Below are 25,853 nucleotides of genomic sequence, written 5' to 3' on the forward strand. Positions count from 1 at the left end.
ACGCCGGACTGGCGGTCGTCAGCGCCACGACCACCAGCCCTCTCGGTCGGCAGGCTATCCGGAGCCCGCCTAGATGGCGCCGGTTAGAGTGACTTATCCTACGGAATACCCCGCTGGGTCAAAACCAGCGTGGGTGCTTAGATGTCTGGACGAGTTCACAGACCTCTTGGTGTTAAGTGGTTACTGGCCCATAGACATCCACAACGCAAATATTCTGCCACCCACCTTGATATGTAAGTTCGAAAGTCTCAGTATAGTTACAACGGCTGCCCCACCCTTCAAACCGAAACGCATTACTGCTTCACGGCAGAAATAGGCGGGGTGGTGGTTCCTACCCTTGCGGACTCATAAGTGGTCCTACTGTACAGTTACAGTACAGTAAACTTGAGAATGTGTGTTTGTTGCAGGAGCCTTGAATTTATATTTATTTTTTTATTTCTTAGATAGGTGGATGAGCTCACGGCCCACCTGTTGTTAAATAGTTACCGGAGCCCATAGACATCTACAATGTTAATGCCACCAACTTCGAGGCACGATTTCTAGGGTCTCAGTTATTACAGTATACAATACAGTTTTGGTGGCCGGAATAAATAAGTAATGAGTAGCAAACGGCAAAAAGCGCTTCCATAGTTGAATTAAAATTAAAACTCCTAATGATTAATTTAAGCCAAACAGTCACTGGAGAATTATTATCACGAACACACACCCTGTAGCTTAATCGATCGTACTCATACTCTGTTTGAAGATGAAAGCAGAGCGCGGTATGGAAGAATACAACCCAAATCTCACTTGTAGTTTTGTTCGAAAGGATCTCTCAATGTTGGGAGGCGGGCAGAAGTGTTGCTATAAACGAGTGTGGAGATCTCGAGATTATGATTAAATCATTATTTCCAAATGTATTTTTTTAAGTAATTTTATGACCTAGTAACTAAGACCTTTAAGTCACGTCTTATTTTAATTTACGTTCTTATTTTTATGTAAAATGATAATATGGGGTGAAATGAAATTATATGAAGATGATTAATTTGAGACACTAATCAACTGGGATGAAATGAAATGAAATAAGATGAGATGAGATGATATGGTATGGTATGAAATCTAATCTCATTAAAATGGTGATCATTTACTGAGATTTTTTCAGTGGACTTTTTGGAGGTTTCCGAGAAGTTACGTCGAGCGGCTTTATTTCATTTCCCGCCTTTGTGCACTTTCACAAATATTAAAAAGTTAACAAACCACCGTTATTACACATTTAAACCTGAATAAACACTAAATAGACAAAATAAAACAAATCACACAACTTCACTCCTCGCGTTCCCGCCAAAAAGTCCCTTCAAACGATTTAATCGTGTGTAACGTTGCTAGTTTTTATGTTAAATCTGACCCTATCTTTTATCCAAAGATTTTGGGGTATCGACAAACGGTAGGTCTTCCACCAATTATTGGGTGATCTTATGCATTTAGTTTCAAGAAAATGTTGTTAATGCGTTTTAGGCATCTGTCAAACTTCTTCAGTTCTAGTTACCATAACAAAAGCTTTAAATCTTTTGATTCTATCTTTGATTTGCAATGTTTTTATTGCTAGATGAGTGGACGAGCTCACAGCCCACCTGGTGTTAAGTGGTTACTGGAGCCCACAGACATTTACGACGTAAATGCGCCACCCACCTTGAATGTGCTTGAAACTCCGAAGAATTGTTCAAGATATTCGAGATCCAGTCTTCTTTATTTCACCATGACATCATTCGCTATGACAATAGAATTTATTTCTACGTTATTAAATCACAGCGTGTATCATTCTAATTTGGAACAAAGTCTCCAGAATCTTCTATGCTGCGCAATTTTTGAGCGAGTTTTAAGGAGAGTCCTGGGTCAAAGAAAGCGGCTTGGCTGTCCTTCAAAGGCAATAAAAACATACTTACATTTATGTTAAGCTGTACGTGTTGAGGTCCGTTAAAACGTTCACCGATCGTACAAAATATGAAACCATTGTTTAAACTAAGGTTTATTACATAATACAAGGGCGGACCGTTTGATCTGAACCATAAAACTTCAGAATCGACGCGTCGGTTACAGAACGAAGCGATTAAAAAACCAAAATCGAATTGTTACCGTTAAGTACGTTTAAGAAAACGGATTAGTAACTTATGGACTACGAGAAAAAAAATTATATTAAAATAATGACGATTCGTTCCGAATTTCGGATTCATCATTAATATTGATCGATACGAGCCGTGTCTGGCACTCATAAAACTAATTGATTGACTGATTTCACCGATACAGAGGGAATTAGTGGGAGCATTATTACAAGATCAGAACAAGTCGAACGCACAATGCATCGTACGATACATTCGCAATCATCATATCAACTGAGCCGTATCTAGAAAATTCTTAATTGAACTAATGAGAAGTAATTACAATTTTTATTGCGGCCATAATGATTACGATGCCTTAAAATAATAAAAGCAATTAGACATTGATGGGCGTAGCGGAGGCTGTGTATACGTCTTTGTCGCCCTTGTTATGGATCGTTCTGATGAAGCGAGACGGCCGATATGATTAGATGTAATTGTTTGAACGGTTATAAAAGTTGATGTCAGAGACGGTGTTCTGTTTGTCGTTAAATGTTTCCATTTTCAATGTTCCAGCATTAGAGAATAAGATGTAATGTCTACTTAAAAGCTACATCGAGCTTTAATTAAGTAATGACGTTAACGTGATTATTTTGATATGATAATTGTGTAGCGTCATAATATCAAAGTATACTAGAGTTAATTTATACAATGCAACTTTCATGATTAATGTGAAATTTTATAAGCAATGAGATGAATGAATATATTTATTTGCTCATATAAAAATGAATATTTATGTGTTCTGCATAATATGTTCGTGTACCATTTTAGAGTTGTTCTTCGCTGTTCACGAAAGATTTCCTTCATAGTACCAACTATATAATCTATACTAACATTATAAAGCTGAAGAGTTTATTTGTTTGGTTGGACATACATAGATAAAAAAAATGTGGTCGAATTGATAACCTCCTCTTTTGAAGTCGCTTAAAAAGCGTGATTTTGGTACCTTAAATAGATCCATAACATTGTATTTTTCAAAAATATTTTCACCATCTACGTAAATGAGGTGGCAGGTTAAATATAGCGTTATCCCAAAGTAACTATTACACGGGACGAAGTCGCGGGCAAATCCTAGTACATACATATTATATTTAAAGATAATAAAAGAATATGTAAAGATAAAATATTTCACTCTTTTTTCTCCAGTGTTTGGTCAATCGATTTCTTTCATATCAATACAGAGCGTAAGAGATCATTCTCTGACCAAAACGAGAATAAACTGAGGGTCTTACAAGTAAATGAAAGACTTTAAGAGGTTCAAATTTCGTGAATCCGCAATGTATCACGAATACAGCGACTGACCCCCCTCTCCCAACCCCCCTCCTCCCCGCGCCCTCGACGTCGTACATTTTGCTCGTCAACTAATTTTTAATGTAATACATTGCGTGCATAACGAAAAAAAAACAGCAGTAAAATAAACAATAACCGATTTTATGTCATTATACATTTTGATGAATGTAATCACTTCTACCTGCGTTAGTTTTCGGCAGGTTTCTAACTGATTTTACTAGTGGTCCTGCAGTAGTGAAATTCGACTATAATTAATTGAAATTATTTATGTTTGGACATTATGATGGTTCTATTGTCAAATACTATTTATTATATTTCTATAGTCACAGATTTAGCCAAGACTACACTATAGACGAATATTAATGAAGTTAAACAATATTAATCTATTCTCAATTTGACCACAGACTTTAAGCAATAACAAAACTTTGACAATAAACAAAGAGTGTATGTGTGTGTGTCAAATACATGGTAGTGTGTGTAATGTTTTCTTCATTGATTTAATGTATTTTTAATGCATAATTTTAAAAAAATATTAGCATTCTGCACTTCTTCTCTATATTCTCTATAAGTGTAGGAAATTTCATAATAATCGGTCCGCGCAATCTTCGTAAAAAGGTTACAAAGTTTTTGCCTCACGTATTAATATATAGATTAGACTTAATATATTTTGGTACAAGTTAGTTTGGACTTTTTTTGAATTATTGTAAGTTTATGTTTGAGGAGAAATTTAAAATAAGCAGTACCTTTGTACAGCTTTCATTGTTAAAATTAATTATTAACTATTATTTTCATTTAGATAAATGTGAGTAATTAATTTCAAACTCACCTGTCGAAAAAAAAAAACTATTATAGTTACTGATATAAGATCGAATTATATCAGTAACTATAATAGTTTTTTTTTTATTGCTTAGACGTGTGGACGAGCTCACAGCCCAACTGGTGTTAAGTGGCTACTGGAGCCCATATACATCTACTACGTAAATGCGCCGCACATCTTGACATATAAGTTCTAAGGTCTCAGTTTTTACAGTACAACGGCTGCCCCACCCTTCAAACCGAAACGCATTACTGCTTCACGGCAGAAATAAGCGGGGCGGTGGTACCTACCCATGCGGACTCACAAGAGGTCCTACCACCAGTAATTACGCAAATTATAATTTTGCGCGTAATAACAGTTGCTTAAGTCCTGACAAGATGTACTCAATGGTATGAAATTTCCATTCAAAACATGTCATTTATAATTAAAAATTAAAGAGAAGTCTTCGCATCTACCTAGAATACCAAGATAAAAACATGTTATTCAGCTGATAGTATATATACCAGTTCATTTTAATTAACAAACTAATGGCCTCTCCGTCAATACTTAATATATTTTTAACAATACAGTTTTACAATTAACATTATTTTTTCGTTTAAGAATATTTCCACTCGTGTATCCTAAATTTACTTATTGATTTTTTTTTTTAGTGTTTTGGAATAGTATGTGTAGGGACACAGTTTGAGTAGGGCATGTGGTTGTACATCGCTTGTTAAGGTCAGTCGTACATGAGCCGCCAGATTTCATTTTTCATCATTATTATTATTTTGTAATTGTATTTTTTTGACTTGTTTTTTCGTTTATTGCAAATATTGTTACTTATTTAAAAAAAAATTTTTTTGAGAAGAAAAAAAAAAATCACGCTGATTTTGTTTCGCCGGTTTTTTTCTCAGGACTGTGGCTTTTTTGGAACCGGTGGTAGAGTTAACATTGCTATTTATATTTTGACATTCAACAAGTGTGTTATACTGACATCTAAGTTGAAATAAATGATTTTGAATTTGAATTTGAATTTGAATTTGAATACGGCAGACACTTGACAATATATGGAGTACACACGGAACTAACTTGTTAAGTTATTGCATAGCTTTTATCACGGGCTTTGAGCGCGGCAACCGAATCAAGACGATCCGTAACGAAAATAAAACCTAACACTCCCACTCCGCCGACCATGTAGCTCGCGTTCAACACGTTCACACGTTGCGCTTGTGTACTGTTTGTGAATAAGCACGCGGCGTGACGTCGCACTGTATGCGCATCATGAAAAGTCTATCTCTCTCTCGCGTGGTCTAGCTTATGAGTGTGAAGGGGACCGTTAATGTTTTGCTTTTGTTAATGTTTAAAAATATAGCATGGTCTTATTCTATTATTGTTTTAATATTAAATTATTATTGTCTAATTATAATTGCATAAGTTGATGAAAAATGCTATGCAATAGCTTTACCGCGGCACGGCAGTCCCCGAGTGCCACACGTGTTTTTTTTATTTTATTTATAAAGGACAGTTATCACCTTTACCACGGCTTATAAACCGACAAGTGTCCCTTATAAAACATTCAGGGGTGACTCCGAGTTTTCAAGAAAGTAATATACACTTTTAATACTACCTTCCTCCTTCTTCCTTCCCCCGTTTAATACTACCTTCATGGCTAAACCCCGCGTTTATCATTTCGTGTTCACGGACAACTAGTTTAATGACACAAAAATTGTGAAGTATACAAATCGTCTGAAAGAATAAAATAAAAATAATATACGTGAGATTAAAGGGTAAATGTAGGTTTATTTTATATTGCTTAGACTGGTGAACGGCGACCCACCTGGTGTTAAATGGTTACCGCAGCCGACAGATATCAACAACATGAATACTCTCTACCTTGAGACATGAGGTATAGAGTTCAAGTTTCAATTGTATAGTACAATTATGCAACTTTACGAATTTGATTTTTGTTACACCATATTATTATTCCTTCATCGTGTAAGTCATTCGTGAGCTTGTACTAAGTCCGTAATTCTTAACAAAAAAACTGGTACCTGTCTGCGGGATTTGAACATCGGCATAGTCGCATCACTCACTTTTTACTGGTGGTAGGACCTCTTGTGAGTCCGGGTAGGTACCACCGCCCTGCCCATTTCTGCCATGAAGCAGTGTAATTAATAAAGTTTCAGTTTGAAGGGTGGGGCAGCCGTTGTAACTATACTGAGACCTTAGAACTTATATCTCAACATGTGTGGCGTATTTACGTTGTAGATGTCTATGGGCTTCAGTAACCACTTAACACCAGGTGGGCTGTGAGCTCGTCCACCCAGTTAATCAATAAAACAAAGCAGTGCCACCAACAGTACTGCAGTGTTGCTTGGCGAAGCAGTAGTATCAATCGTACTTATACCAAATGAATGACACAGGAAAAATATCCTGTCTGATGACTGTTTTCAGCGGAGGCTATATACTATAAGATATCTATATATATATTTTTATTGCTTAGATGGGTGGACGAGCTCACAGCCCACCTGGTGTTAAGTGGTTACTGGAGCCCATAGACATCCACAACGTAAATGCGCCACCCACCTTAAGATATAAGTTCTAAGGTCTCAAGTATAGTTACAAGGGTTGCCCCACCCTTCAAATCGAAACGCATTACTGCTTCACGGCTGAAATAGGCAGGGTGGTGGTAACCACCCGCGCGGTCTCACAGGAGGTTCTACCACCAATAATTACGCAAATTATAATTTTGCGGGTTTCATTTTTATTACACGCTGTTATTCCTTCACCGTGGAAATCAATCGTGAACATTTCTTGAGTACGTATCTCATTAGAAAAATTGGTACCCGGCTGAGATTCGAACACCGGTGCATCGCTCAACACGAATGCACCGGACGTCTTATCTGTTAGGCTAATATATGTAGTTGTGCTCTAAGCGCTTTTAAGGCATTCATTCAATTGTAATGAAAATTGGAACGTTTGTTGTTGGAACTTCAGTGAAGATTTCTGTCATAGAACCATTAACAGACTAGAGGTGGCATGTATGTAGAGCTTAAATAAATTTTGTGTATTTCACATTTGGATATAGCTCCAGCGAAACGTCCCATAGCTGACTGATAGATTAAAAAACTAAAACCAATGCCTGTTTTTTATTATGATACGATTCTCTGGAAATGAAAAAAAATGATGTAGAAATTACGCGCCATTTTATTTTGGTATCATCAAATTTCAAAAGAAAAGTTCACGCGAAGACAAATTATAAAAATGACACAAATTCAACAGAACTATTAATACACGAAATAACCCATAATAGACCTCATCAATTGTTCAAATTGAATATTCAAACGAAACGCTGACCTTAATAACATCATACAAAAGCAATTGTAATCTTAATATTAATCAAAGCCACGATGTTAATGACTCGCTACAATTAAAATGACTGATTCAGTACTCTAGTTGGGATACGAGTGACTCATACGAACACTAATTAGGTACAATAAACTGAACAACTTGATACTAGACGAATACAAACACATACACATTCTTATTAGCAGTAGGCCGTAGCTTGTCTACGTCTCTGGCATTGCGAATGTCCTCCGTCAAGTGGGCCGTATGTTCGTCTACCTAGAAAGGTTAGAAAATAAAATATCCTAATGGCACTGATCCCACTGTGGCCAATTTTTATATAAGTTATTTTCCAGCCTAAGTTCATGTTCGGTTTTTTTTATTGCTTAGATGGGTGAACGAACTCACAGCACACCTGAGGTTAAGTGGGTACTGGAGCCCATAGACATTTACAACGTAAATGCGCCACCCATCTTGAGATATAAGTTCTAAGGTCTTAGTATAGTTACAACGGCTTCCCCACCCTTCAAACCGAAACGCATCACTGCTTCACGGCAGAAATAGGTGGGGTGGTGGTACCTACCCGTGCGGACTCACAAGAGGTCCTACCACCAGTCGTTGGTTTTTGATAAAAAAAATTAATGCCTAAATTCAAAATTAGCATTTTCACACATTGTTGCTTAGAACTATTTTTCTCTTTATCTCATTATTATAAAGTTTAATTCGTGATCACTAAGTACTACTAAGTCATTATTCAAATCAATCTACTAAGGTACTAATTAAGTATCACTCCATACTACAACTACTCTGTAAATAGTCTATATTTTCTATTCTTTTAATAGACTCTATACATAATACTTATACAAATACAAATAATACATCTATAAATAGGCAAAAACAAATCAGCTAAGTCATATTTCTTCCTTTGTCAATCCTTTTTTTTTGTTTAATATCTAATTACTTTAGCTTCAGTGTCGCCAAGGTTTTTTTTTTATTTGGAAATAATCAGTTTCTTCCTCAAAATGTCATTAATAAAATGAAATTAATATTGAGATTTTGGTCGAAATTTGATAACTGGGCGAACATCAGCCATAAGTAATTTGGGTAATGTGGATATTTACAGCCTCTGATTTGTTGGTTGACTTATTAGTGAAATAACTACTGGGTCTGGATTTCATTCCTGGTTGGATTTTTTATTTATCTATATTTTATGAAGGAAGGATTGTTGGTGGCCCGGAGGCCTTTCCAGTTTCACCAGGACAGGTGGGCGAGCAAGGGCTCAGCCGGGAGGGGTGGCATTTGCTAACATCTGCCCGAGTGCCTCCGAATGAGAACTAACAACTCAAGAGCAGCTACTTTGCGAATGAATCTACTACCGGATTTGAATGGCGACCCGCTGAGAAGATCCGGCGAGAAACTCAGCGGGCTGATGCACGGATTAGGTTGCACATCGAACTCTTTCCCGAGTTTTACGAGCACGGTCACCGTGGTACCGACTTTGAGACATCAGGTTACAGTCTCAATGGTATTGGACTAGGCTGACACACCCTTCAAACCGAAATGCATGATTCCTTCGAATAATACAACACATATTGTATGTGCTAATTTGACACTTGGCTCTAATTATTATTATTATTATGTACCTTTATTTCAGTAAAAAAACCATACATTCTGTTGCTAAGTATTACCTATAATATATATTAGTAACTTAAAAACCTAACACATAACTATTTGACTATTTATTACAAGTTTTACCAAGCGCCTGCTGCAAAGGATATTAATTAGAAGTCCCTCGATCTTGCTCGATATGATGTTCAGAAGACTGTAGCCACTGTCACGCAGTCGTCGTCATGTCGTCTATTGCATGTCTCGGCCTTTTTCGTGTTTACGTGTGTAACAAAAAAAGCAGCGTATTAAGGATCATCTGTTAATATGGACTGCTACCTTGGTCCTTGAGTTTTATTATATTATTCCAATTCCATCCAAATGATGAAGAGTTGCAGCTAAATAGGCTGCAAAGTAAAAATACTATGGTACTTAATCCTCTTTGGTTGATTAGATAGACTTAATGAAAATATACTTTGTGTGTTTCTATTAGGGGTGATTTTTCAGTTATCACGTAAACTTTAATTTGGCTGATAGATAACTTATGCCTGATTTTCGCCTTTAGAAACATATCTCGACTTATTTATCACTTATATAAGAGGTAAATAATGCGTAGTACCTACTGATAATTTTAATGTAATTTTGCTATGTAATTAGATTGATAAAAAAAAATGGAAAGTGGTTAGGTATCCAAAAATAAACCAGGTATAGTGTTTATTTGACACGCACAATTTCTCCCTACACTATCATATCATGATCAGATGAGAGATATCATGCATCTTCTGCCTAGCTTTCTAAATAATAGTAAATTTGAGAATGAAAAAAATTACATTTGTCAGTCTAAAATTATATAGTTAACAGTAACTGACGTAATCTTTTCAAAATTCAAAATACATTCACAAATATTGAATATATTTTATCTACTTACGAATAGATTTCCAGAAGTAGGATATCAAAGATCATAGCGAATTTAATTGATCCAAATGAGCAGATGTTTAAATTTATACTGAATATTTGAAATACGTGATATTTTCAATTTTAATTTAAGTTGATCTGTTCAGAAAATTGAGAAAAGTAAAAAAAAGGTAGAGAGATTTGTAGACAGACGGGCATGCGACCCACGTGATGATGAGTGGTTAGTGGTTGGTTCATGAACGTCAACAATGCCGGGAGTATAGCCAAGTCTACCCCTGATTACTTTCCGCAAACCTTGTCTTGAAAAGAACGTCACACTATATTACCTACAAGTGCAACCTAATCTAACTTATGTTGAAAGTGTATTGCTTTCTCTTTCATACAGTAGATTGGGGGAACAAGGACTAGAGGTATTGGGACAAATCTGGGATGTCACAATACTTTTGTCGGGTTGTTAGAGACTCAAATTTGTTAAACTGAAAATGATTTTTTTTTCGTGTATTTATTTATTTTTGTAACTATTTATGATTATTCTTTAATAAACTATAATATCTTAATGCATTATAAATGAAAATTTAAATTACCGGAACCATTATGATCTCCATTTTATTAATTATAACTACAAAAAAATAAAAATAAAAAGTGTCCCGATTCCCCCCATTTTACCGTACTAATAATTATTTTATTACGTCATTAAACAAATTTAAGAGAAAGGGTAATTCTAGTTTGAAAAAATGACAAAAAAGTCGGTCGGTGGGAAATTATCCATCTACTTAATGTATTTTAGAGCATGCTTACCATACGCCCAAGCATTCCCGCTGTCTCATTGTTGATGTATTTTGGAAGGAAGTTCCCTATGGGACGATGCGGAGGGGTATCCTAACCGGGAAACAACGTCCGTAACGTAAGATTTTTTTAATTTATGTATAGTTTTAGTATGGTGGCTATACAGTGTCTAACGTATGGTCTACGTGATGACGGTTATTATTATTATTCATATAAATAGCTGTTTCTTTGTATATTAATATAATATTTTTTTATAAATCTTTGAGAATAAAATAAAGTCGGTAGCTTTGTAAAGTAGTTTTTTATTTATTTTTATCAATAAAAAAATCACAATAAAAATGTAAGTATACCTGAATAATTATTTTCTTTATACCTCGAATAGAACATAAAATTAATATTTTTATAATAAGGAACTTCGTCGCTATCCGGTGTCCCACGACACCACACATTTTTTTATTAAACTTAGTTATTTGGTTATCGAATATGGGTGACTCTATTGATCACTTAACGGTAAATGATGATAAACGGGATAGCCAAGCCGGTGTCTGGTTCAAACGAGATGTAGCGTCTGCAGAGGAAAATCTTCGAGAGGCACTTTTTTTTATGATTGAAGATTTACTAGTGGCCCGGAAGCCTTTCCAGTTTCACCAGGACAGGTGGGCGAGCAAAGGCTCAGCCAGAAGGAAGAGCCACATCTGCGGGTGTATCTATTCCTATAGTTTCATTAATAGCTTCGAACACGGAATATTTTTTCTGGATATGTCGTATTATTTATATAACCTTGCCAGTTGAGTTTGAGTGTTTTCTAAAAGATTCGTCCGATTTGTAATTTAGATTTATTTCTTGATTATATTCATTGCAATGTCAGGGATTCACGAATTCGAATTGAAATCTTATTACGTCGTATTAAGACTTATTAAAACAAAAATGTTTTTTTATTTCGTAACACAATTATGTTCATGAAATCACGTTATTTTATCGTTATCTGACTTGTAGATTGTTTAAGTTAGCATTTTCAGGCGAAGACTTAATTAATGATTTTCATAATAATGATTTTAAAAAAAAGGTTTTTTTTTATTTTTATTATTTTTTTAATTCAAATTTACAATTGGAAATAAATATGGGGAATTCATATTAATGAGATTTAGAATACGTTTCCAGTACGCATTTCTAGATATAGAGATAGATATAGATATCAAAGAAAATTTTTAATGAAATAATTATGTGCTACAATTTTCTATTAAATTATAAATTAATATAATAAGAAATTAACTACATAATACGTTACGTAAAGAAACCGTACGAGACGAGATTAACTTTAAATGAAAAATAAATAATAGTTTAAAAAAAATTTAAAAAATACACTTAAAAAAAATGCAATTAAAAATTTAAAAATAAATTTTAATAAATTTGAATTAAAAATAGTGTATGAAAAATGATTTTATTAAAAAAAGAAAAGCGTGAGTTGCATGGCGTCAATCGTTATAAATAGTTTATGAACAGATACGAGTAGAGGGCGTATTAAAAAAAAAACTAAAATTAAACTTTTTAAAAATCGAACACAAAACGTAAAAAAATACCTACAGAAAAACGTCGACACATGTGCCCGCCAATCAGCTGTTCGTCGTCCGCACGCCACGCCCCGCGGCTCGTGAAATACACATTTTGTGCGTAAAAATAATATTTTCCTATTTCCCATAACGTCCCATACACAGAAAACTCTGTTGGCGTTCGACGATAACTAGGATAATTTTCGAATTTCAAAATGATCTTAGTAAATGTCTATTGTGTATATATTTCTATGTAGATCTAAGATTCAAGTTTAGTAAAACAATATTCAAAACTTTTCATTCGTTCCCATTTAATATATTTAATTCCTCACTGAATTATTTTACTACAATTTTTTTTTCAACCTAGGAACGACTACAAGAATAGCACTAAGCTCTGTTCTTAATTTTTAACCCATCACATTAACCCATCAAAATTTTTTTTGGAGTAATTTTTTGCCGTAACGTTCACTAATATTTAAGTTTAACTATAATTTAATACTTAAAAAAATTAAAAATACATAATTTAAAGTTTCCATCCCAATTTATAAAATATAAAAATACTTACAATGATTGCAAAAGTTTTATTATCGGGATGCTTAAATATGTTTTCGCGGCTGCAACGACGCTAATTAGTCGGAGGCTCGCTGATTCATCACTTTATTAAACCTTCTTAGCTCGTCCACCAGATTGTTACTTAATACACAGCAACTGTCCACATTCAACTTCTAAGCTCTCCAAACTCACCCACTCAGTTCGAAATCAGAACGCGGCGAAAAATTTGACAGATTAATTCGCGCCGATTTCGGAAATGTCAACAAAAGACGCGCGAACGTTATTTTTTTGAAGTAGCTGTCAAAAGGGCCGCGGGAACACGCCGATACGGCCGTCCACGTCAGTACGCTGACGTTCACTAGTCGTGACTCGCCGTAAGTCGAGGAGAAGAAGGCAGCGGTCTCTGGCTACACGCCTTTCGTTCGTCTCTCTCTAGCGCGACGCTACCCGCCCGACGTTTTTTTTACGGTTTAACCGACTCAATTCAATTCAACTCAACTCAATTGTCGTGACGCGAATGCCTTCAGACTGGACGCTAGAGTGAGACGTACTATGTTCTTCCGATCACAGTTACTGAAATACAATCAGGTCCTTAATAAAATTGTAACGAAAATGAATTATGTGTAGTAAGATGCGTTGAAACAATGTTTGATCGAGTTGAAGTTCGTTCGTAAAACAGAAACCGCGTTCGGAAAATCGGAATAGAGCCTTAATCTTCGTTGAAGACGTAGCGGTGGCCGGTCGTGCGTCCGTTTCGCTCGCGCCACTATCGTCCGGCGCGCTCTCTCGACGGGTGCGACAGAGAAATCCGATCCGCAATAGGCGTTACCGTTTCTGTCGGCACACGCTTCTGGGTGTGTAAAGTTTTAGGCCGAAACATGTAAAAATGCATCTTGAAAAAAAGTTATGTATTAAAAAAAAGAAGCTTAGTGCGCGAGGGGGGACATTAATGCTGGGTGGCGGTGAGGATGGCTTTTTTCGCGAGCTGCATTTTCGGGGTGGACACTCGTTACCGGACAATGCATTACTGTGTAACGATGGACTATTCGAACGCACCACCTTACTGCAGCAGAAGAATCGAGCACCAAAACAAGTGTAATGAAGTGAAAAACATTCCCATAAACGTATTGATTGAATACCTGAGATAATTCCAATGAAACTCAGCTTTTGTTTCGTTAAGAGTGCCTAATGAATAATAGGCGCATCGAAAAATTAAATTCTTAATTAAATAACTAAAACTTTGTTTTAAAAAAGTTGTCAAATATGTGGCAGATATTTTAAAACGAAACTTCGTTCCTACTCTGTTTTAAATGGTTTTGATGCGTGTGCTTTTTTTAATTATTTAATATTGATTCTCTATAAAACTATTTTGATTATAACTCAATGTAATATAATCTTAAATTTTCTTAAACTTATGTGCTTATATTGTATAGTACTTGCATTACAAACATTATACATTGCAATTATCAATACCTTAAATTTACTTTCGTAGCCCATATCTACCATATCTACACCTTGGTTCTGATCTCCACCAGTCTCGATTGCACTATATCTTATGTCACTAAAATCTATTCTGTTTTAACAAAGATCCATTCCTTAAAGTTAACAAGACGGCAGTTCTAAGATTTTAATTCAAATGAAATTTAATAGCAACACGATTTTATTTCTTACCTACCAATATCACCCAGCTTAAAAAACAAACACCATTCTGGTTTGAAGTGGTTTTGTGCAAAAAGTATTCTACAACGAACTCTTAGAACCTTCGTAATAAAACTTAAAATGAAAATTAGCTTAGTTTTCACGAGCTGAGTAGCATTACCGTTGTGACATTACCAAGATCCGATACATGACGAGCGGTGAACTCTATGTAGAGATATATAAAAAAGTTCGGTGTGAACCATCAAACGACTTACGTAAAAATTCACACCTCAGTTAATTAGAAACACTTGAAAATAAAATATAAAATTTCGTCAGTTTTTATTGGCCGTAGACGGTTGTCTTTACTGGTGCTAGAACGTCTATACTGGTGGTAAGATGTCTTACTGGTGGTAGGACGTCTTGTGAGTCCGCAAGGGTAGATAGCACCACCATGCCTGTCTCTGCCGTGAAACAGTAATGCGCAGCGGTCTGGAGGGTGAGGCAGCCGTTCTATTGTAAAAAACTGTAACACATAGATATCTCAGGGTGAGTGACGGCTCTCACATACCCCGCGCGCCCCTCTTGCGCGGGGACCTCGAAGGAGGTTCGGCCCTCTACCCGAAAAAAAAAAAAAAAGGGTGAGTGACGGCATTTACGTTGTAAATGTCTATGGGCCCGGTAACCATTTAACACTAGGTGAGCCGTGAGCTCGTCCATCCATCTAAGTAATAAAAAAATAAAAATAAACTTTTACGCATCTCGTGTTTGATTATTTTCATTTCATTATTTCCGACGTTTCCATTAATTCGCAGTTTTCGTGGTCAAGGACTGTTTTATTACTATTGTATATTGTGCTAACCTATATACAAATAATAACAGGCACCATATCGCGTGGAAGGATGCCCATGCGACGAACCGACCAAGTGAATTCAGCTTCTTTTTTTTCTACCTAAGCTGATAGGCTTACGAGGCTATTTCAGCGTAACCTTAGCTAGTAGGTGAGCTCACGGGGCTCAAACCGGAGTGATGCTAACACTGACCCTAGCAAGAGCAGTGCTTCGCAGAATCTACCACCGGATCGGAAACGCGACCCACTGAGAAGATCCGGCGAGAAAATCAGTGGGCTGTGTCTATGGGTTAATTCGCTCGTCGAGCCCTTCGTCACAAGCGACGGATTTGACGAGGACGGTGACCGGTGCTTGTGGTACCTAAAAGCACTGTTAATGAATCGGAAGGATCCGTAATGACGTCTTTCGGGCGACGTCCACTGCTTACCATTCGGTCTTCAGGATCGGGTATGACAAATCAGCAGTTGTTTGTATGAGTTTACCAGGCTCACCACAAACCGGGAGAAGTGGCGATTGCTCGTGAGGCACATAACATCTGCCCACAGCAATGATACTGAATGAACGACTACGACCACTCTAACAAGAGTGATACGACTGACAAGAATGATATCTTTCTAATGAAATACGTACTCAACAAATGTTCACGATTGACTTCCACGATGAAGGAATAACATCGTGTAATAAAAATCAAACCCGCAAAATTATAATTTGCGTAATTACTGGTGGTAGGAGTCCGCGCGGGTAGGTACCACACACCCTGCCTATTTCTGGCGTGAAGCAGTAATTCGTTTCGGTTTGAAGGGTGGACTGTAGCCGTTGTAACTATACTTGAGACCTTAGAACATATATCTCTAGCTGGGTGGCGCATTTACGTTGTAGATGTCTATGGGCTCCAGTGATCACTTAACACCAGGTGGGCTATGAGCTCGTCTTCCCATAAAAGCAATAAAAAAAAATGACAAAGGAGAATGTGCTAGCTATTACAGATAGTGCTACTACAAGCAAACTAAGCCGTAAAGTTAGTTGCGATTATATCTGAAAATACGTTTTTTCAAATAGCAATACAAGCTATATCGCGGCATAAAGGCGTTTAATGAAACTCTTGGACATTTCAACGGATCATACCGACACTTTAGGTATAAATCTCCAAGAATCAAAGTCCAAATTCGCTATCGCGCATACGACCGACTTCAGCGTGAGTAATTAGTGTCGCTCATGGACGAAATGCATGCAAAATGCACAGTTAAGCTGCTGCCTATTGCTGAGAGTTCTTCACTGTTGTAAGGACATGTTAGTGGCTCTCGATAAACACCATGTAGGGAAGTTCCAAGCCCGAAAGTCAGGTACGTGGCAAAAAAGTTCTTGAGAAACTCACTATGGATGAACACAGCAGAAATATCTATATGTATATATTAATACGTGAAGCAAAAACTTTGTATCCCTTTTTACGAAAATTGCGCGGACGTAGGAGTATAAAATTTTCTACACTTATAGAGAAGAAGTGCATAATGCTAATATTTTTTTTTAAATAATGCTTAAAAGATACATTAAATCAATAAAGAAAACATTACACACACTACATACCATGTATTTGACGCACATACGCATGCATACTATTTATTGTCAAACTTTTGTTCTTGACGTCTGTTGTCAAGTTGAGAATAGATTAAATATTGTTTGTCTTTGTTAATATTTTTTATAGTGTAGTTTTGGCGAAATTTGTGATTATAGACTAATATATTAAGTGTATAATCTATGATTATAGAAGTATAAAATACAATCATAATAGTGTACAAACTTACAATTCCAATTAATCATAGTCGAATTTCGACTACTGCGGGACTTCTAGTTTATATTAATACGACATCACGAAGGACTTCAATCTGAAGATATGTTTTGTGGTTATGCGACAAAGGGAAGATCTTTCACCGAGAGGATGATATTGCTCGATAGACCGACGACGGTCCGAACGTTTTTCTTCGGAACTTGTAATATGCAAGCTTATCTTGAAAATGTCGTAAGCGAATTTCAGTCATCTGTCAAATATCTTGTGTTGTTTGATAGCTACCACCACAATGTACGTATTTACTTGTACGTTTTTACTTATCTATCCGAGGATCACACAATTGCATCACCCGATATTAATGATGTATATGTTACCGGAAATGTATGAAATCAAGGAATTGTATACAAATCCTAGGAAATGTGTACAATTCCGATACTATTTAGGAAATGTATAAAATATTGTTTGAAAAACTATTTAATGCATAGATATCCTAGGAAATGTATAAATTTCCTCGGAATTGTATATAATTCCAATACCGTGTTAGGAAATGTATAAAGTAAATGCTTTCTGTAATAAAACACGTTGTTAATAATATTTTTTTAATATAACACTTATTGAGACAATCGGGTAACAGTCATACCGTAAAATAATAATAATATATTCATATTATCTTACTAATTAAAACTTCTAAAATCAACTATCTATTAACTTTTAACGTATCACAAAATCAACTTATATTTATTTTTATAAAATCAAATTTTCATTTGGCAAGTAATCAGTCTGATAATTAAGTAATTATAAATGTCAAAGTATAAAAGTAAATCTTTATATTATAATACTTTGTCAGTCCATATAGCTATTTATTTTTGCAGGGTAAGCTCGAATGGCATTTGGAAGTACATAATACTTTATTTTTAAAACACAGACATCTTGATGTAGCACAGTTTTTCTTGCAAAGGCACTTCTTAAATCCCTGGCCGGTTCCAGTGGATTGCAAGTTGGCAACTGACCGTAGTGCAAGACTCGTCCCGCTGTCCCCGCGTACCCACCAATATCTTAAATGTTTTACATTTCCGATTGCTATTTAGGAAATGTATAGATTTCCTAGGAAATGTGTAATGTGTAAGTATAATATAATTTATTTCACACATTTCCGTGCGATTTTAGGAATTATATACATTTCCTAGGAATTGTATACAATGACGGATTACATACATTTCCGTTAACATATACACATGCAAATTTGTTTCTTCAAATTACAGTCTTTTTTTATTGCCCTTGTAGGCAGATGAGCATATGGCCAACCTGATGGTGAGTGGTTACCATCGCCCATGGACTTCAGCAATGCCAGGGGCAGAGCAAGCAGCTGCCTACCAAAGTCTGCCTACCTGCAAGTCACATTGAACGTACTGAATTCATATAAATATTTTGATAAAAGCAAACACTACAGGGTTGCACATTGTAGTTTGAGCCAATCTCGTTGGCGTCATTACATTCGAGATCGGTTGTAAGTTAATGGATGATACGTAAAATTCTAATGTAAAAATAAAATTTCATTCAAATGATTATGCTAGTGCATCAGTCAATATGTTTTATACCAACGTCCTGTGGACCAATTTTTTATTTTCGACAATAAGTTACTACAACGTAATTACTATCCTTAAACATTGTCAAGAGGTCAGCAAATATGTCTTTCAGAAAATACGAATGAGCACATTGAGGAATTCGTCTGTCCTTTTACAAGAATAAAAATCTTGATCGCAATAATAAAGGATTAGAGATATTTCTGGGACGTAAATCATAAAATATTAGTTTTTATATAGTATTTTTATCGTAGAAAATTTTCTTTGATTGGTTTAGAAATTATTATTGTCCTAACAAATGATACCCTAACAATCAACAGCATGACTGTACCTCCGAAACATATTTTATAATGTACCACTACTAACTATTTCTGTTTTGCCTATATTATTACAGTGTATTCAAAATTATCGCGTAATACTTACCTACCAAATACTAGCTAGTTTTCTCATCTACATAAAAAACAAACTCACCAAATTTATTATTTAACATATAATAAACCTTACCTACTATTGACATTGATGTCAAAACCAAACTAAATGAGAACTTTATAGGCGTTATTATACCGATTGAAAACACGAATCTTAAAAGACGTTAGACCAAACATCCGTCTGTAACAACTAAACTCCTAAATGACGTCAAAACTACAAATCCGGGCAACCTGCATCCGAAAGTTGCAGTCTCAATTAATTTTTGATGCTGGGGTCTAATTACGTTACCATTTTTTATAGCCATCGTTTTAGCAATTCCTATGAATGATTATTTACTTATCTGTAAGAGTATGATGACGATGAGTATGATGACGATGAGTATGATGACGATGTGGTAATTTTGCTAATTAAAATAAACTTAACTCTGAGAATTTAGTGACTGTGATAGGCTTAATCCCCGCTGATAATGAGTAGATATCGGAAACCATACTCATCAAAACACATACCTATTTTGATTCGTCCAAGGTTTCCAGTCGAAATCTTGTTTTTATGATTGAGGGATTACTGGTGGCCCGGAGGCCGGTCCAGTTTCATCAGGACAGGTGGCAGAGCAAGGGCTTAGCCACGAGGGGTGGAATTTGCTATCAGCTATCCGAGCGCCTCCAAAGGAGACCTAAACTCAAGAGTAGCTGCTTCGTGAATGAATTTACTATCGGATCAGAATCTCAACCCGCTGAGAAGATGCGGCGAGAAACTCAGCTGGCTGATGATTAGGTTAAGTTGCAGGTTGAACTATTTGCTGAGTTGGATGAGTACGGTTACCGGAGTCCCGCTATAACATGACCTTCTTGTGAAGAGTATTAAACGGTAAGCAGCGGCTTGGCTCTGTCCCTATCATTGCTGACGTCCATGAGCGATGGTAACCATTCACCATCAGGTGGGCCATCATCTGCCTACCCGACCAATAAAAACAAACAAGACGCATGGCCTTATCGAAGTTCCTTGGGGTGAGCTGCGCCGTCTGGTCGTTGTGTTGATCGCGGTAACCCCCTTACCTCATCCGGGTTCTGACCTCGGAGGGGATTGGACGCTTGGGTGAAGAGTGCAGGGGAGCCGTTTATAGAGTAGGGTCTTGAAAAGATCCTTGGGCCCGCAGTCTCGCAGTCGCAGATCAGTCCCTCATACCCCGCGCGCCCCCTGTAGGAGGTTCGGTCCCCGACCCGAAAAAAAGGCCTTATTGAAGTATTGTTCCGACGCTGACTTCATGTGTTTCCGGAGTATTACCATTTTTTCTGAACGTATAAAATGTGGACAAAAAGTATTCGTAAACCCACATTCCTCCTGAGTACCATAAAACAAACGGAAAAATTTTAAGCGCTCTCGCGTCATACGTGACTGATGAACCAGTGCGTTAATGTTTCCGGGTAGGTGATCCCGTGGTTAGTAAGGCAATGATCAAATGGAGATGACAAGATCGATTTCAAATAGTACTTCAGGGCACTCTCCGTAGAACAAATATAAACAACGTATCCGTCGGACTATCGTCCAAAACACAGAATCTCCCTAGATTGATCTAGACATAGAGGTTCCAAACACTCCATGAGAACGGGATTATTGACCAAGTGTAGCTGATAAATGAAAGCCCTGGCCTAAAAACGGAAGCAATATTCCACGTAATGCCGGAACTGTGCTATATCTAGAATTCTACTTCAGAGCAAAGACGTAGACGCTGATATTCTTGTCGTAGTGCCTTTGAGCACCGAAGCCGCTCATGACCATACAAATCAATATATATATCAATAAATAGTTCCTCTAGAATTTATATACCTTTTCTATTATTCCTGATGACTTGTAATGATGTCGACACGAATACTGGCTGTTTGTGGATTTTACAATGCTATCGTCCTATTGACGTCTAATTAATTAATGCTATAATATTATTTACTACAAATAATTAACGCATGGGTTTTTTACCGTGAAATAAACATCTTCTTTTCCTTCCTTGAATGATGTAAAATTTAATCTCATTCATAATTACTACTACGTTGTTTGTTTAGTTTCAATTTATTTTGGTTTCGGATCAACAACAAAAAGTAGTGTTTTTTTTTTTATAAATCTCCTTTCCGAAAATTCAGGACAAAGGAAATTCGTTTTAACGGAACGAAAACTTAAACAGCAAAAATTTTCATGTTTATTATTTTTATCCTTACTTACGTTCTAATGTAGGACTAAACGTTCCTGGCTGAGCCCTTGCTCGCTCACCTGTCCTGGTGAAACTGAAAAGGCCTCCGGGCCACCAGTAATCCCTCAATCACAAAATGGGACTAAACTAAAAAGTATTTTTTTGTCAAATGCCACGACCTCGATTTCAAAAAGGTTTCTCGTGAATCAGCACATTAAAATGATGAGTTATTAATTGTGTTAATCGTTGTACTGTTTCTGTTTCTTGGCTTTATACGCTTGTCACTTGGAGCCGTTTTACGTAAGAAAACTCCCTCCAACAAAAGCAGGTGAGAGTACTTGTACTATTTACATTTATTGCTTTATACTTTTCACAATCTAGTGATAACCACTTCAATTGGCCGATGATCAAAAAATTGAACGTTGTATAGAATTTTCTTCTGTGCTATGCGATTAAGTATACTTAGACACTGAATACGAGAAACGTATCTTTAAGCTGATTGGAAATCGAGCTTAGACGTAGTAGTAAAGTACACACATGCCAAGACCAATGACCAGATCGAATTAATAATGGTAATAGCTGGGGACGACTCACACATGTTTATCTGATCCCAAACTAGGATTCTCTGTACTATGGGAACTAGAAGCTACACGCTTAAATACGTTCAAATATATAGAAATTAACCAACCAGACAAAGATCAAACAAACCTGTTCAGCATACAAATGCTTGCGCTATATAGACATCGAACCGACGACCCTCGGTCTAACAGTCTGGTGCGCTAATTACTGCACCACCGAGTCAGAATTAGAAGTGACTATTTGTCTTGATACAAAGACGGAAATAGACGTCAAGGTTTTACTGTAATAAACAAGGATATAATTTCCGAATTATTTTTTTTTTTTTTTTTTATTGCTTAGATGTGTAGACGAGCTCCTAGCCCACCTGGTGTTAAGTGGTTACTGGGGCCCATAGACATCTACAACGTAAATGCGCCACACACCTTGAGATATACTTCTAAGGTCTCAGTATAGTCACAACGGCTGCCCCACCCTTCAAACCGAAACGCATTACTGCTTCACGGCAGAAATAAGCGGGGCGGTGGTACCTACCCGTGCGGACTCACAAGAGGTCCTACCACCAGTAATTACGCAAATTATAATTTTGCGGGTTTGATTTTTATTGCACGATGTATTCCTTCACTGTGGAAGTCAATCGTGAACATTTGCTGAGTACATATTTCATTAGAAAAATTGGTACCCGCCAGCGGGATTCGAACACCGTTGCATCGCTCGATACGAATGCACCGGACGTCTTATCCTTTAGGCCACGACGACTTAACATATCACTAGCTCAAATTAAGGAAATTCTTTTGTGTCAGTTATGTACATTATTGCATATAATAATGTAATCGCTATAACGATATGTAATATCTCCTCGTAATAGATCAATGCTTCTAAAGTCTGGGTCGGTTCTAAAAATTAACTAATCCACTCCAATTGTAACAGACTGTTTTCTGTCTACATCAATTCAATGTTGTGCAAGAATCTATTTTCATCGAAATACAGAAATCGTCTTTTTGCATTAAAAATGTACTATTTCCAAAAATATTCGAAATTGAGTTAATATGCGGAATCATTTGGTATCACCAGTGTTTTTCTCATAAATACTTTCAATGAGCGTAGTTTAGATTTTTTTTATGTTTACCTATATTTTGACTACTATTAACAAAATTAAAACATAATTTTATCTTACTTTAAAACACAGATAATGTAACTGGTAAAAAAAAAAAAAAATGCTGCAAAGATGATCGATATTAAAAATATCACATAATGTTAAACCTTTAAAAAACTCTCCTGTAAAATTAGTAAGTTTTGAGATTATACAGTTTTAATGCGAGAAGACGAAATCTCCATCTTTGATTTTTTAATATTACTTCTTTAATTTGCACTCTCCGTGGTGCTATTGTTATTTTAACTATACTGTGGTCTTTATTTTCGCGAATATAAATCCGATTCATGACAATAAATTGTACTGAGAAAAAATATTAACAAATCAAATGGTCGGTCGGTTTTTGTTTTTTGTGTTTTGCAATTTTTCAATTTCGGATCCGTAACCGTTCCAAAGCGTTTGCGTCAGACAACCGGTCGAATGTAAAAGACTGAACTAGCGTAGAATTGATAGCAGGGGACCGTGTCGCGACCCTAAAAAGGGAAGAAAAGAAAATGACATACCAGTGTTTATTAATTTTCAATACCATACGACCAGATTGAATAATCTTATTTATTTTCTGAATGTTTGGTTTCACCCAATTTCCTATAATTTTTGCCGGGTAAAATTATCCACTCGCCGGACTTTTCACGGTTTTTTTTTTTATTGCTTAGATGGGTGGACGAGCTCACAGCCCACCTGGTGTTAAGTGGTTACTGGAGCCCATAGACATCCACAACGTAAAATGCGCCACCCACCTTGAAACATAAGTTCTAAGGTCTCAAGTATAGTTACAACGGCTGCCCCACCCTTCAAACCGAAACGCATTACTGCTTCACGGCAGAAATAGGCAGGGTGGTTGTACCCACCCGCGCGGACTCACAAGAGTTCCTACCACCAGTAATTACGCAAATTATAATTTTGCGGGTTTCATTTTTATTACACGTTGTTATTCCTTCACCGTGGAAGTCAATCGTGAACATTTGTTGAGTACGTATTTCATTAGAAAAATTGGTACCCGCCTGCGGGATTCGAACACCGTTGCATCGCTTCAACACGAATGCACCGGACGTCTTATCCGTTAGGCCACGACGTCTTCATGAGATACACATTAAATATATTTTCAACAATACCTTCGAGAAAACGCTGTGTCTTTAAAACCATAAAAAACAATAAATAAATATTGGCAAACTGTCACGATATTTCTAGTATTTTCCACAAAACAAATTCTTGTCTCACCACCAAAATAGACCAATAATATAAGTCCAAGTTTGCTCACAATTCAACCAATAGCTTCACATTTTTGCTGTTTTAAAAAAATAACTATTGCTACGTGTATCATCAATATTTATATCCCACGTATTCGATAAGAAGCGTCTTGCCAATTAGGTTAGGCTACAAAAAACTTCCATATTCCTTCCCATCTTGATTTGCGAATGAAACATAGATTCACACTGAATCAACCGTCTCGAATAATTAAATCTGGATTACGTGGAAGTGGCTGTACTTAAATTAGATTCTAGAATGTACAAACATAGATTACGGAATGGTATTAGTGTGTATTCGTAGTGCATTGCTATACGATCTTCGGTGTTCCAATTTGGATATCGAAATAGGATATTTTAGATTTCCAATACACCCATATTCTGCCTGCCTCCGTGCATCGTAGTTCTTAGAGTTGAGGCTCCTGATGTCTATTCACAATCATGGACTGTCTTTATGGCATCTAGGCATCCCTATCCTCTGTTCCGTGGATAGCGTCATTTGGATTTTATCGCCACAATACATAGGACGAAGCCTTGTGATGATTGATTGATTGAAGATTTTTATTTATTGCTTAGATGGGTGGACGAGCTCACGGCTCACCCGATGTTGAATGGTTACCGGAGCCCACAGACAAGTACAACGTAAATGCCGCCACCCACCTTGAGACATGAGTTGTAAGATCTCACTTTTAACAGTACAAAGGCGGCCCCGCCCTTCAAACTGAAACGCATTACTGCTTCACGGCACAAAAAGGCAGGGTGGTGGTACCTACCCGTGCGGACTCTCAACACGTCGTACCACCAGTAATTATGCAAATTATAATTTTACGGCTTTGATTTTAATTACACGATGTTATTATTCCTTGGATGATGGATGGTGGTCTTGGTGGATGACCTTCACGATCATCGTCAATCGTGAACATTTGATACGTACTTACCTAGGTATTTCATTGGAAAAATTGGTACCTGTGGGCGGGATTCGAACACCACTTCATCGCTACCTACGAATGGACCGGACGTCTTATCCTTTAGGGCACGACGACTTCAAAAATCCTCCCAAATTTGCTTCCCATTGTATCAATATGTTCGATGTATTCGAGAAGTTTAGTCTGTCTAAGTAAGTGATGGCTTAGCGTACCTTAATATTGAGCTCCCCACGTATGGAATCTTTGGTGTATGTGCTATTTATATATACGAAGCATTCCCCACCAGCTCTCTGTAGGTTCATTTTTCCAAGGATTTTTTTGACGATAAATTACTAGATAACTCGCGTTATCGAAGACTATGTATGCGACGACCTGAAAGCCCTCACTTACCATGAAGTTGAAGTCTCAATTGTACAACGGCCACCAAAAGTTAGACGCATGCCTGTTTTATATTCACCTATCCGAGTCTATATAACTATATTAGGTGTTTCGTTTGTATTAATATTAATATTAGGTG

At 36.6% G+C, this 25,853-nt stretch overlaps 1 protein-coding gene across 6 annotated transcripts in view; it reads right to left on the reverse strand.

Annotated features, from left to right (window-relative positions):
* Positions 1-13,354, reverse strand: part of pdm3 (POU-domain protein pdm3) — a 200,404-nt gene extending 187,050 nt beyond the window's left edge. For 3 of the 6 annotated variants that reach the window (XM_089729007.1, XM_089729008.1, XM_089729006.1), the window contains exon 1: positions 12,985-13,354. The gene's annotated coding sequence lies outside the window, so the exon portion shown is untranslated. The remainder of the gene's footprint in view (positions 1-12,984) is intronic. The other 3 variants (XM_089729012.1, XM_089729013.1, XM_089729011.1) reach the window with 1 other exon arrangement.
* Between the last annotated feature and the right edge of the window lie 12,499 nt (positions 13,355-25,853).

This window comes from Bombyx mandarina, chromosome 08, assembly GCF_030267445.1.
Source record: "Bombyx mandarina strain Sakado chromosome 08, ASM3026744v2".
NCBI lineage: Eukaryota > Metazoa > Arthropoda > Insecta > Lepidoptera > Bombycidae > Bombyx > Bombyx mandarina.